Source organism: Anser anser (assembly GCF_964211835.1).
Source record: "Anser anser genome assembly, chromosome: 6".
NCBI lineage: Eukaryota > Metazoa > Chordata > Aves > Anseriformes > Anatidae > Anser > Anser anser.
This window is the reverse complement of record NC_139726.1, coordinates 1,539,945-1,551,080: the sequence shown is the minus strand read 5'-3', so window position 1 is coordinate 1,551,080 and position 11,136 is coordinate 1,539,945. Positions and strand designations below refer to the sequence as shown.

Genomic DNA, 11,136 nt, shown 5'->3' with positions numbered 1-11,136 from the left:
GTGTTTAGCAGGCTGATGATTTAATTGCAACAATCTTCAGAGCTCTCTCAGTGCCTACAGGGGGATATTTAAAGGTAGGTGTTAGTCTCAACCTCACCAGACATCTGCTGGGGCCCCCGTGCAGTCGCTCACGAGGCTGCTCAGCAGAGCCACCCGAGCAGGAGCACCGGCCGCCCTGATCCACCTCTCCCTGCCTGCTGCAGAGCAAGCCAAGGTATGTTAACCTCATTAGACGACCGTTAGCTTTTGTGAATCTCTACATCTAGCTACACAGGAGTACTCTATATAATGTGCAACAATAGTCTTTGTGAAACACTTGGCTTTTTAATCACTGTTTTTTCTGCTTTTGTGCTGCTTTGATTGACATAGCTGCCCAGCTCCTGCTGATGGTGAGCATGCCTTGTCTGTAGTGCAGCAAATAGAAGCTGTATACCCAACAATTTGTTTATTTTGCCATTCTTGTCTCCATCTTGGCAAGAAAAAGTCTTTTCTCCTTTACTATTTTCCCACATCAGTTAGGAACAGGCCATGGAGCCAGCTGGTAGGACTCAGTTCACTTAAGGACAAAAACCAAGAAGCCATAGAGAAGCCTAAGCCATTGATTTCCAGGACAATGTAGGCTCCTGCAAGGTCGTGTACTTTCTGATACAGTGGGATGTAGAGATTCCTGAGGTGACGTAGCTCCAGATAGATCTATACGACAAGCTAAAATGCTCACATTTCTGCTAGGACTTTTGCATGGAGCCACGCAATGGAGAGGCACTTTGTCATGCGTTGCAGACATAGCACAGGGCAGTAAGTGCTCTTAGTCGTTTTGCAAGAATTTAGGCTTCACATGGACTGCCTACTAAAATTGCTACTTGGCTTGGAAGTTATGTGAAGATTTTTTTTTATTATTTTTTCATTTGAATACAGAAATAAGGATACTAGTGTAGACTGAAATAAGCTTGTAATTACTTGAATTAAGCAGAGGTCTTGGAAAGTTAATACTCAAGCAGGGTATGCTACGACATTATGAATACACTGTAGGGTATCACGTTAATGATCGTTGTTTTTGACTTAGTCCAGAACAGTACCATTTAACTGTACTGCAGTAGTTCAAGCTGTAAATGAGGGGAAAATCGAGTCACTCGATAGTCACGCGCTGTAGTTAATGTTTGTTTTCTTTATATTGCATTCTTCTTATTATTATTTTAAGGAAAATATCTGTAAAATGTGAAAAAGAACACAGCAGTCACTATTACTGTATTACCATTTTAAGACACATTTTTAATTCGCCTTTATCTCCTTGTTCCTTTTCCAGCAAGGGACCAAAAGCAATGGCAATGACAATGGTTTCCTTCAATAGCACAGTATGTTGAAGAATCTTTTTTTTTCCCCTTTTTTTTTTTCTTTTCAAAGTCATCTCAGGTTACGTACACTTAATGGAATGTATCTACTCATCTCTTCACCTTAGAGTGAATTATACATATTTCTACCGGACATCTATGGGTTTGTCCTTTATTCCTAGTTTTTTATTTCATCAGTAACTCGCTGTCAATTTTGACATCCACTAGCTTGAACTGGTTTTGCTCAGGGATACCACACTGAAGAGGTTTTCAGAAGGTCTCCAGGAAAGTAGATTCTGCTAGGCTTAGTGTCTAGAACATTTTATTGAAAAATGTTTTATTGAAAGCCTACTGTTCCTTGAAAAATGTGGATGACATCAGTTTGCTTTGCTTGTCATCTCCTTTCTTTATACAGGGTGAGCAGGTTTGCCATCCTTTTTTGCAAGAGACTGAAAATAAGAATTGAAAACATGTTGTAATATATGTACTTTTGCACTGTTATGTTAGCTCTAAGTGGTTTTGGACCCACCATAAACAATGAAATCCCAGTGGCAGCTTCATTGGTGTAAGCCTACACATGCTATTCTAGAACAACATGCAGTTTCAAGTAGCTTTTACAGAATGTGTGAATCTAACAATAAAAATAATCTAGAGCAATGGTACCACACCAAGTGTCATGCCTGTGGGAGAACAGGAATCTAATTCTAAAACCTTACTTTGCACTTTTAACTCAAGAGAAAATCCATAACGTTAACTCCATGCCTGCTGACAGATAAAGTTTCAACAAAGTCTTTGAAGTCTTGAGGGAAGGGGAGGGTTTATGTCGAGGTCTCATGAATTCAGTCTTGTTTGTTTCTTGACCTGGCTCCTCGATGTGGCCCAAACCTGCAATGAGAAAGAAGGAGCAGTTCCGCGAAGCTCCTGAGCTCTGAGGGTAAGGATCCCAGGTTAAAAGCTTCCCGGGGCACCTACGCTGCTGGGAGAGCTTCTGTCAGTTAGAAGACGAGTTTAAGTGGAGGCTGAGGGAGGATTTCTTGGCTCTGAAATCATGCAGTCATGAGAGTAAGACAGGGATAGCAGGAATAAAATGTAGATATTACTGGCAACTCATGCAGACGCAAAGGAGAAAACTGGATGAGGACATGAAGAAAAGAGAAAAACCTGGATGCTCCCTCCTACTGCGGTGTGATCTTGTAACGAGGATCTAATTCCGGACCCAAGCTAAAAGAAAATGTTTAATGGTCAGGGAAATAAAACACAAACAAAACTCAAAGAGTACTGGAATAATTTTATTTAAAATCAATTTATGTTCCAAGTGATAACTATTTATCAGAGAGATGAAATATGGAAATCAAAGGTACCGTACATGATATAAAGTTTCCCTTCCCAAAATAAGGCAAAGCAAAGGAAAACAAAACAAAACAGCACTGAGAAAAAAGAGAGAAAATGCCAATAGTCTTCAAAGACTGGAAAAAGAAAAAGTACATTTATAAAGACATGGTGTGAAATGTTAGTCACAAAAATAAAACAAGGTGTGGTGTTTGTTTGTAGAAGTCTTCATAAATTTCTGTCATGAGGTGCAATGTTCTTGTAATTGACAGCTTCTGGGGGGAGAAGAAGGGATTTGACAATAGGTTGCATATGATGAAAAGGCTTGCAAAAACTATGGGCAATAAAGTTTTAAATTATCTTTTAAATATTCAGAGACATTTGAGGGCATCGCCTTTGCTAGCAGTTTCTTTTTGGTAAGCACAGAGTAATGAGATTGGATTGGGTTATTTTGTTTCTACATGTATAAATGTCTCTGCTGTCTCCCCAAATTGACAAAAAGCATTAAAAATGCATAAATGATGTTACGGCTTTGTGGTAGGAAATCATATTTTGAATTCAGATGCAAACAGCATTCTTTCAAATCAGAACTGATCAACAAAAAGAACATGGCCAGGATTAATTGGCTGTAGTGGGAGTCTAATGACTGCAGGAAGGAAAATATTGACAGGGCTGATACAAGAGGAAATAAAAAACCCCTTGAGATTCTGCAATGTCAGTGAAAAATAAAAAAAAGATTCATCTTAAAAAGAAGGAACGACTAGAATAAAAACAAAAGAAAACAGAACAAAAACAGCCTCAGTTTCATAGAGTATGATACCAGCAGCAGAAAGTCTACCTGGAGGATGTGAGTGAGCACAAGAGGCTGTTCCACAAAGCCCTCTTTTGCCACGAAACCCAATGAATCTGCAAAGTTTGGCTTGACTCCGCACCGGTGTGTCTCCCTCCTGGCAGAACGCATTCCCCAGAATTACAGTAGCTTTTGCTGGTGCTCAGAGGTGGCAGCTGAAAGCAGCCTGGCACTTGCCCTACATTCTGTTTCTGTATCATTTTAACTACATAAATTGGGAAATGGGAGCAGTTAGAAGTACCCAAGGTATACACCTATGGATATTGCAAGTATTAAGTCTCTGGTTTCAAACTCTCCAAAGTATTGCTCATAAGGAAAAATGTGTAAACAATTTCTATTCTGCTTTATGTTCACATAGAATAATTTCAAATGGTGTCAGTACATTGAAACACTTCTCTGATTTTAATTAATTGATGAATAGGAAGAAAAAGTCTCAAAATTTTGGTTGTAAATAATGCCCCCTGTTTTATAAGAACTTAATTAGAAAGGTTTTCCCATTCAGCAGTAGAGCACTCATAGTTCTAATAGATAGTCTGAAATAAATAAGCTTAGAATTGGGCAGCTGTTCCCAAATTAGCACTGTCACAGAACTTGACTTCTAATCCTTTTCTTATGCAGACTCAAGATTTACTTCAACCCACAATACGCAACTATACTTGAAATTTAACTCATTCTTAGCTATGTGCTCCTTCAGCATGAGTGACTGCATGCAAAACCACGTTGTTCTTTTCAGGGTACACAGAGATGCAGGAGAAAGCCAAACCATTTCCTCTGGTGAAGTTACAAGCCCTAACTGAGTTAGGAAAAAGTTGATGGTGGATAGCAGCCTCTCTGGATCTGCCATGCGTGAAGTGTTGACAGCAGCGCTGAACCAGGCCATTGAGTCACTTCCAGGCGTGGACGTCACTTGGAGGCTGACTACAGCACAGCAGATGCTCTCCCAAGGTGTGGGTGGCATTTTCCCACCACAAGAAAGATTTCAATGAACCGCATGGTTTCAGATGGATGTGTATAATGCCTCGCAAAATTAAACCAAATGTGAATGCATTTTTTTTTTTACATGGGAAATTCTGCAAGCAATATAAATGACATTTGGGTTCTGCCTTGAGAAAACATTTGGAAGGAGTGTTTACAAAGGGAAATCTAGTTTCTCCTTTCACAGTGCACTTCATTTTTTACAAGTAATATTTCTGTTATTTTTGTAGGTGCCAAGGTCAAAACCCTCTTTATTTAAATGGAGTAAATGCAAATGTGCTGTGAGACACCAAGTTTACACCACAATGGGTAATGACTGTTCATTTATTTGTAAGAAAGAACATTTGCGGTTTATTTTTGAGCCAAAAAGATTGTTGGCCGTTATTACACGTATGAAAATGTGGTATCTCATTTAAAATGTGGCAGCAGCTACTGACAGAAGCAAAACTAACCCCCAGAAAACACTGTAGATAGAATAACTGTTTTCGAAATATGAATGAGGTCACACTTGGATGTGATCTATGTGTTATTAAAATCAAAGATTTCCCTAGGCAGAAAGCCATTAAGCCTGAGTTAACGCCATAAATATCTAACAGCTACTTCAGGTGGATAATTCTGATTAAAATACTGCTGTAGCTTTCTCGAATCACACTCCATGAATACAGGTCTGGAAATTAGGAATGCGATGTTGAGCAGTTACCATCTTGCTTATAGACGTGACAGGGGAGAGTTTGCCCGGAGCGCCATTAGGTGCTTGGTGGTAGGGCTCTGGCAGGGTCAGCGGGTGCCAGGGGTGCCTCTGGCACGGCCTCGGCTCAGTGGCTGCGGTGCCTGCACAGGATGCGAGGATTTGGATTTAATTTCCTCCTCTGCCTCACAGAACTTCAACCTGCAGCTCCCATTCCCGGGAGAGCTGGGGAGACTGCTGGCTAATGAGGCAGGAAGGAAATTTCTCTCAGTCCACCCTATTAAAGCCGTATCACTTTGTACAGAATCATTAAGTATTAATTGGGCCAGAAAGAAGGTAGAGGGATGCTGTGGATAGCTGAGTCCTAAGCCTGCTCCAGCCAGTGTTTAATTTTCTCCTATCAAGCTGCCTTTCGAGCAGGGTCTGGCCACAGGCCTGCCTGCTTGCAGCGGTACGAAATTAATTACCATCCCTTGCTGGTGTGCCTGGGGACGTGGGGTGCAGCACGGGGACAGCCACCCTCACACCTCCTGAGCAGGCCATTTCTGAGGGCATGGGGCCGGGCAAGCAGGGATGTCTGCAGAAAGTCGGCTCTGGTGGCCTGCAGGCCTTGCTCGTCTGCATGGAGGTCACACCTGGGAGACCAGGCCTATCAGTTCAGGCCTCCCCGCGCAGGGCTGATAATTATTCACAGGTTTTCCACAGCCCCCATGGATGATTTGTGCACTGCCCCACTGGGTTGAAAGGAGGCAGCCAGCGTCTGTGCCCTGTTTTGTGTGACATCGAGCTGAAAAGAGGTGCTCAGAAGTCTGCTGGAGCCAACAGAGCGGGGCCCTCTGGCAGCGTCAGCCTCGACCACCCCCCGGTCCTAGCAGGTATTTATCTCCCCACAGCTCACTTTGTAAGCAGCGAGTACATCTGGACTACCCTTTGGCTCACAAAGGATGGGGGATCTTGATTTTAAAAAGAAAAGCCATTCTGCGTGCCCTTACGGCTTACAAATATGCAATTACACAGGTGGAAGGAAAATGAGAACACTCAGGCGGAGAGCTACATCTAACCAGTGCCACCTCAAAGGGAGACAAACTTCCTCGCTCGCTGCCAAGGGAGCAGCTCAGACGTGCCCCGGTGTGCCAGCCCCCCTTCCCCTGGGTGAATCAGTTCTCTTGTGGCCTACGGGCTGCTTCAAGCATGACCCGCACGTAGCTGGATCAAACTCCCATTATCCTTTCATGTTTTCTAATTCAAGACTGCCATTTCTATACTGTTTTACTTTAATTTCAAGAACTCTAACCTCGTTGGTGAAACACTATTTTTCCTCCGAGTTGAGACCAAGAAGACGGTAATCTCTCTGATCAATGCCTCTGAGGTTTCCAAGATAACGTGCTGAAATCCCAAAGGCAGTTTTATGGTGTGAATTCAAGATGCTTCCTATTTCTAATAAGAAAGCTATGTGATTTCCAATGTTCATAGTGTTGTTTCTACGTACGGTTTTGAAGTACAATTTGCAATTCACACGGATAGAGATTGGAAGCACAGATTAAGAAAAAAAATGAGAGGATAACGCTAATAACAGAAATTTTAGCTTTAAAAAAGGAGATCATTTGAAGGGGAAAAATAAATTGTGTTGTAGGAAGACAAGAAGAGGGTCAAAGAAAATTGAATTTTACTAAAATGATGTCTTCATTTATCATGTAAGTTTTACTAAGCGAAGCCAGAGAAATGATATTAGACGTGACCAAAATTGTTTCTGAGCTTTTGCAAGGTGACAGAGCCTTATAAAGTCTCTGATTGTGTAAAATGTTACGAATATCAAAAGCAAGTACTCCAAATATGGAAATTTCATGCATTTCTTGACAGAGGACCAGATCTTGTCCTGCATAATGGAACAACTATTGAACTAGTGCAGTTCTGTGACCCAAGGGGCTACGATTGCCCCTGTGGTCCTCCAACAGAGGCAGTGCTTGGTACACCTTATACCACCTGGTATACCATACACTGATTTTTGAGGTTCTTTGCCATGAATTTAGGACTTGGAGGAAGGCTCCTTAAGTCTTCATCCATGTTAGAACATTGAACTTGCTTGGGACCATTCTTTGGCAATGAGAACAACTGGCATGGGATGGCCTCTTCCTCACAGATGAATAGGCAATCCAGTTTTAGCACCTGTGTGCAGATGCAGAAACGTCCCTTAGAATTTAATTTACTTGGTTTCTGGGACCAGGGACGCCTCACAATTAAGTACTCTGTTAAGGACTCAGTTGCGTTGATATAGTCACTATACTGGTGACACAGAAGTGAAAACATCCTGTATGACATAACCAGATCACTCTGTCTTCTAGGCAGTGATTTGTTTCCTAAAGTAAATCAGAATGACTAACCAAACTTCTCTCTACCCTAGGAAGGTAAAACTTATCACCTGGAAAAAAATAATAATCATAAGTTAAGCGTCCCCTCCCCTCCCAAATGAGTTTTCTTAGCTTAATTGACTTAAAGTATTTTTATGCCCTTTCTGTTTTTAACAACTAGTCAAAATTAAATCACTTCTGGCCTAAAATTAATGGTAAGTCACAGGTAATGAAAAATCTGTACTTCAGACACTCCCACAATGGATGAAAGAGCTTCACTCAGAAGGGTATAGAAGTAATAAACTTGTAATAAATGTCAGAAAGATGTGAGCCCTTTATTGGAAAAAAAACTCATGTACTGCTTTTAACAACCAAACCTGTCAGTTATATAAATGATAATGTGCATTGAGGGAAAGTAAGCTATAAATCCCTTATTTCTGAAATGAAATTTCATCAAACATGAAGAAATAGGTTGATGACAAAATTAATTCTCTGTAATGCCAAATATAGATGCATCTGGATAACAGTGTTTTGAATTCGGAGCAAAAAGGGTTTTCCCAAATATTTTCCTGCCTCATAAAAGCTTTGCATCCAAAAGTGCCCCTGTCCTTTTGATCATTCTCACCTGAAACTGTGGACAATTTTGCAATATTATCTTTACCACCATGAGCAGTTATTGAGCAGAGGCTTGAGTGCCAGTTGCAGGATGCACACAGTCAAACAACAGCAGGCTGCTGCATTCAAGGGAACCATGAGCAGAAATGCTCTTTACCACCTCCAGCACAGGCTGGTTCAATGAGTAAATGCAGACCTCAGGCTTCTGGCTTCTCACTGGACCTGAAACAGATTTCACTGAGTTCACTGAGAGCTGAGATTCTTCCTGGGCCCACAGCTGGAGACAGAGACTCCCATTCGCTGCATAGGTTTAGGTCTGGTTTTATAGATGGTTCCCAGCTTTACTGATCTTACTCTTCCATTCAAATTTGAAGCAGACTGAAGCATTTAAATAACAAGCAAAACGTGGAGTGGTATTAATGCTAATGCCCTGACATCCCTTCAATTATCAGAGAAATGTATTTTATTCTTCAATTTAACACACGAGTAAACAAACAACAACAACAAAAAACAGAAGCAGAGGTAAAGTGATTCTAGAAAGACAGGACAACCTGTAGTAGCCTGAGGTTTACCCTTTATAAATAAGGAAGGCAAGACACAGGCAGTTACTAAGATGTGAAAAAAAAAAGGAAAAAAAAAAAAGGAAATTAAATCACAAAGCCCAGATGACATTTGTCTAAGAGTCTCGAGGAAAGTGAAGTCTGAAGTAACTGAACTACTGCCAAATGTATGTAATTTATCATTACACACACCTACTATATCAGATGAGTGGACTAAGTGTCATATCCTGCTTTAAAAAAGCTCTAAGATTTGTGTTCAGGACATAAAGAGAGTACAGGGCATGAAGTATTTAAATGCAAGGGTATTTCAACCTTCTCATACAGGGCAGGAAAATTTATCTCAAAGGTCATCCAATTTCTTTTCAAATGGTAAAACCAGGCTGTGTCGTTGTAAAGGAAATCTCTGTCAGAGGAGGTATGGGATTAACTGATGCATTAGCTGTGATTGCTTTAATATTATAAATGATACTTCATGGGTTTGATGAATAGTTACATTTGGTTTACCTGCGGTTCTGCATTTGAAAAGATAATATAGAGAAAGCAATAAAATTGAGTAAGTAGAACAGTATAGGGCTGCTATTACCTAAAAATAATAAATGAATTACACTGAAAGGCAGTATACATGCAATAACTGTCAGTCGGTTATCTATCAGCCCATTTGATTTCTATTAGGTGGCAGGAAAGACTTCTATATTTTGTGTAATTATTGATGTAAAATTCAGGTGAAAATGAATTGGCTTCTTCCTTCAGCTTTGTTTTCCTTTCTGCATAAGACCATACGCAAGTCAAAGGGATCTGTGCCAGGAAATAAATATACATATTTCTTTTTTCTCCAGCCTCACCTGCCAGAAAAAAAAGGTTACCTTCTGGCATGACAGATTGGTTAGAAGGTCACGGTAGATATCCCAGTGGAGCTAGGGATACATTTTTTGGCACAACATCATATATACATTTTAAGTAATGCAACACAATATTTAAAAGTACTTGCCAAGAAAACACACTGGTTTTATTTAAGTGCTATTCAATTCCAGCCCGTTCAAGCTTAGCAGTCGTGAACTTAAGCAGGTCTCGACCCACTGGTAAGCAGGCTGACAGGGATGCTGCTAGTGTACCTGGAAAGCAAAGGGATGTTCTGTATTTCTGTTTTCTCTGGGAGGGAAAAAGAAAAGTTCGAGTAGGAAAAAAAAAGTACAGGGAGAGATGATTATCTGTGAGGATGTGGTGCAGCTTCTGTATAAGGGGAAACTGAGGAGATCTGCACTATCCTACTGCCTCTAAAGACTAAGGAAGAGACCGAAGCATCTGAGATCACAGATATCATAAAAAGTGTATCAGAGATGACTGCCCACCATTTTTCAAAATACTAGAATGGAAGACTGCCCAACAAGAATATTAAGCAGCCACTACAAAACTAATGTGGAGAATTTGAGGTACTTTTATATACAATGTATAATTAATTTTGGAACTCTGTGGCTCAAGCTGTTGTTGAAACCAGAAGTCAAAAGAGATTAAAATAGATATTAAAATAAATTCACAGAGTTTCTATGAATGTATGTTAAATTCAATGGACAGAATGCAGCCCGCACACTGGAAACTCCACACTTCTAATTGCTGGAAACACAGATTGCTGAGAGAAGTAATCTTTTACTTTATGCTACTTTATGATTTCTCTATTTCTTATACTGCTTTCCAAGCATCCATTCCAGATCACTGCCTTTGATTCAGTCACGTATGTCCATTCTTATGTTATGTGTCCTTTACCGTTACATATTAGGTATTGTGGATTTTTTTCCCCCTCAAAAAATGGAATTCTGTTTGTCATGGTTACCAGCATACAGCTCACCCACAGTAAATTATAAAACAGATGCTTCCGTGTAAACACCGCACTGTTACACAAGCCACACATGTAAAGTTTGCATACCTAATCTTGCATGTTTTATTCATTCCTCTACCTCCACAGCTTTATTTTGCATTCTTAAATTGTGAGGAATATGTCCCTCTAAAAAGGACAGTACTGCTATATAACGCTATCCAATGCAGGTTTGGAGAAAGAAGTCTTTGCTTGGCTTTACGTATCATTTGGCCACGATATACTAAAGGGTAAGAGAAACAATAATCAGTGACAAACTAGACAGGTTACTGCAGAACCACCGACAGGACTGAAGCAGAGTTGCTCAATATGCACCACCTTCACTGAAATCACCTAGACTTCTGAATTGTCGAGGCCTTTAAAGGAGGGACAAGGACAATGCAAAAGTCAGGAGAAGTCTTGCTACACACACATGAAATAACCACTACTATGGAGGAAAAAATAAGGTATAAAAACTTTTTGACATGGAAAGTGTCTTTCATACACTAGTTTAGAAATCTGTGCCGTTGCATTGTCAGGAGCTTGTTGAAAGTAAGTATCTTAGTAACATTTGGAGATTCACGATTTTCATGA

The 11,136-nt window shown here is 40.4% G+C and overlaps 1 long non-coding RNA gene across 2 annotated transcripts; it reads left to right on the top strand.

Moving 5' to 3' along the window:
• The first annotated feature begins 3 nt into the window (after nt 1–3).
• On the top strand, nt 4–9,472 carry LOC310901247. 2 transcript variants are annotated; one of them, XR_014585666.1, is made up of 4 exons: nt 4–214; nt 1,304–1,352; nt 4,241–6,045; nt 6,188–9,472. It is a non-coding gene; the product is annotated as an uncharacterized lncRNA (long non-coding RNA). The 2 variants fall into 2 exon arrangements; XR_014585667.1 differs by having other exon boundaries at nt 4,241–9,472.
• The last annotated feature ends 1,664 nt before the right edge of the window (nt 9,473–11,136 follow it).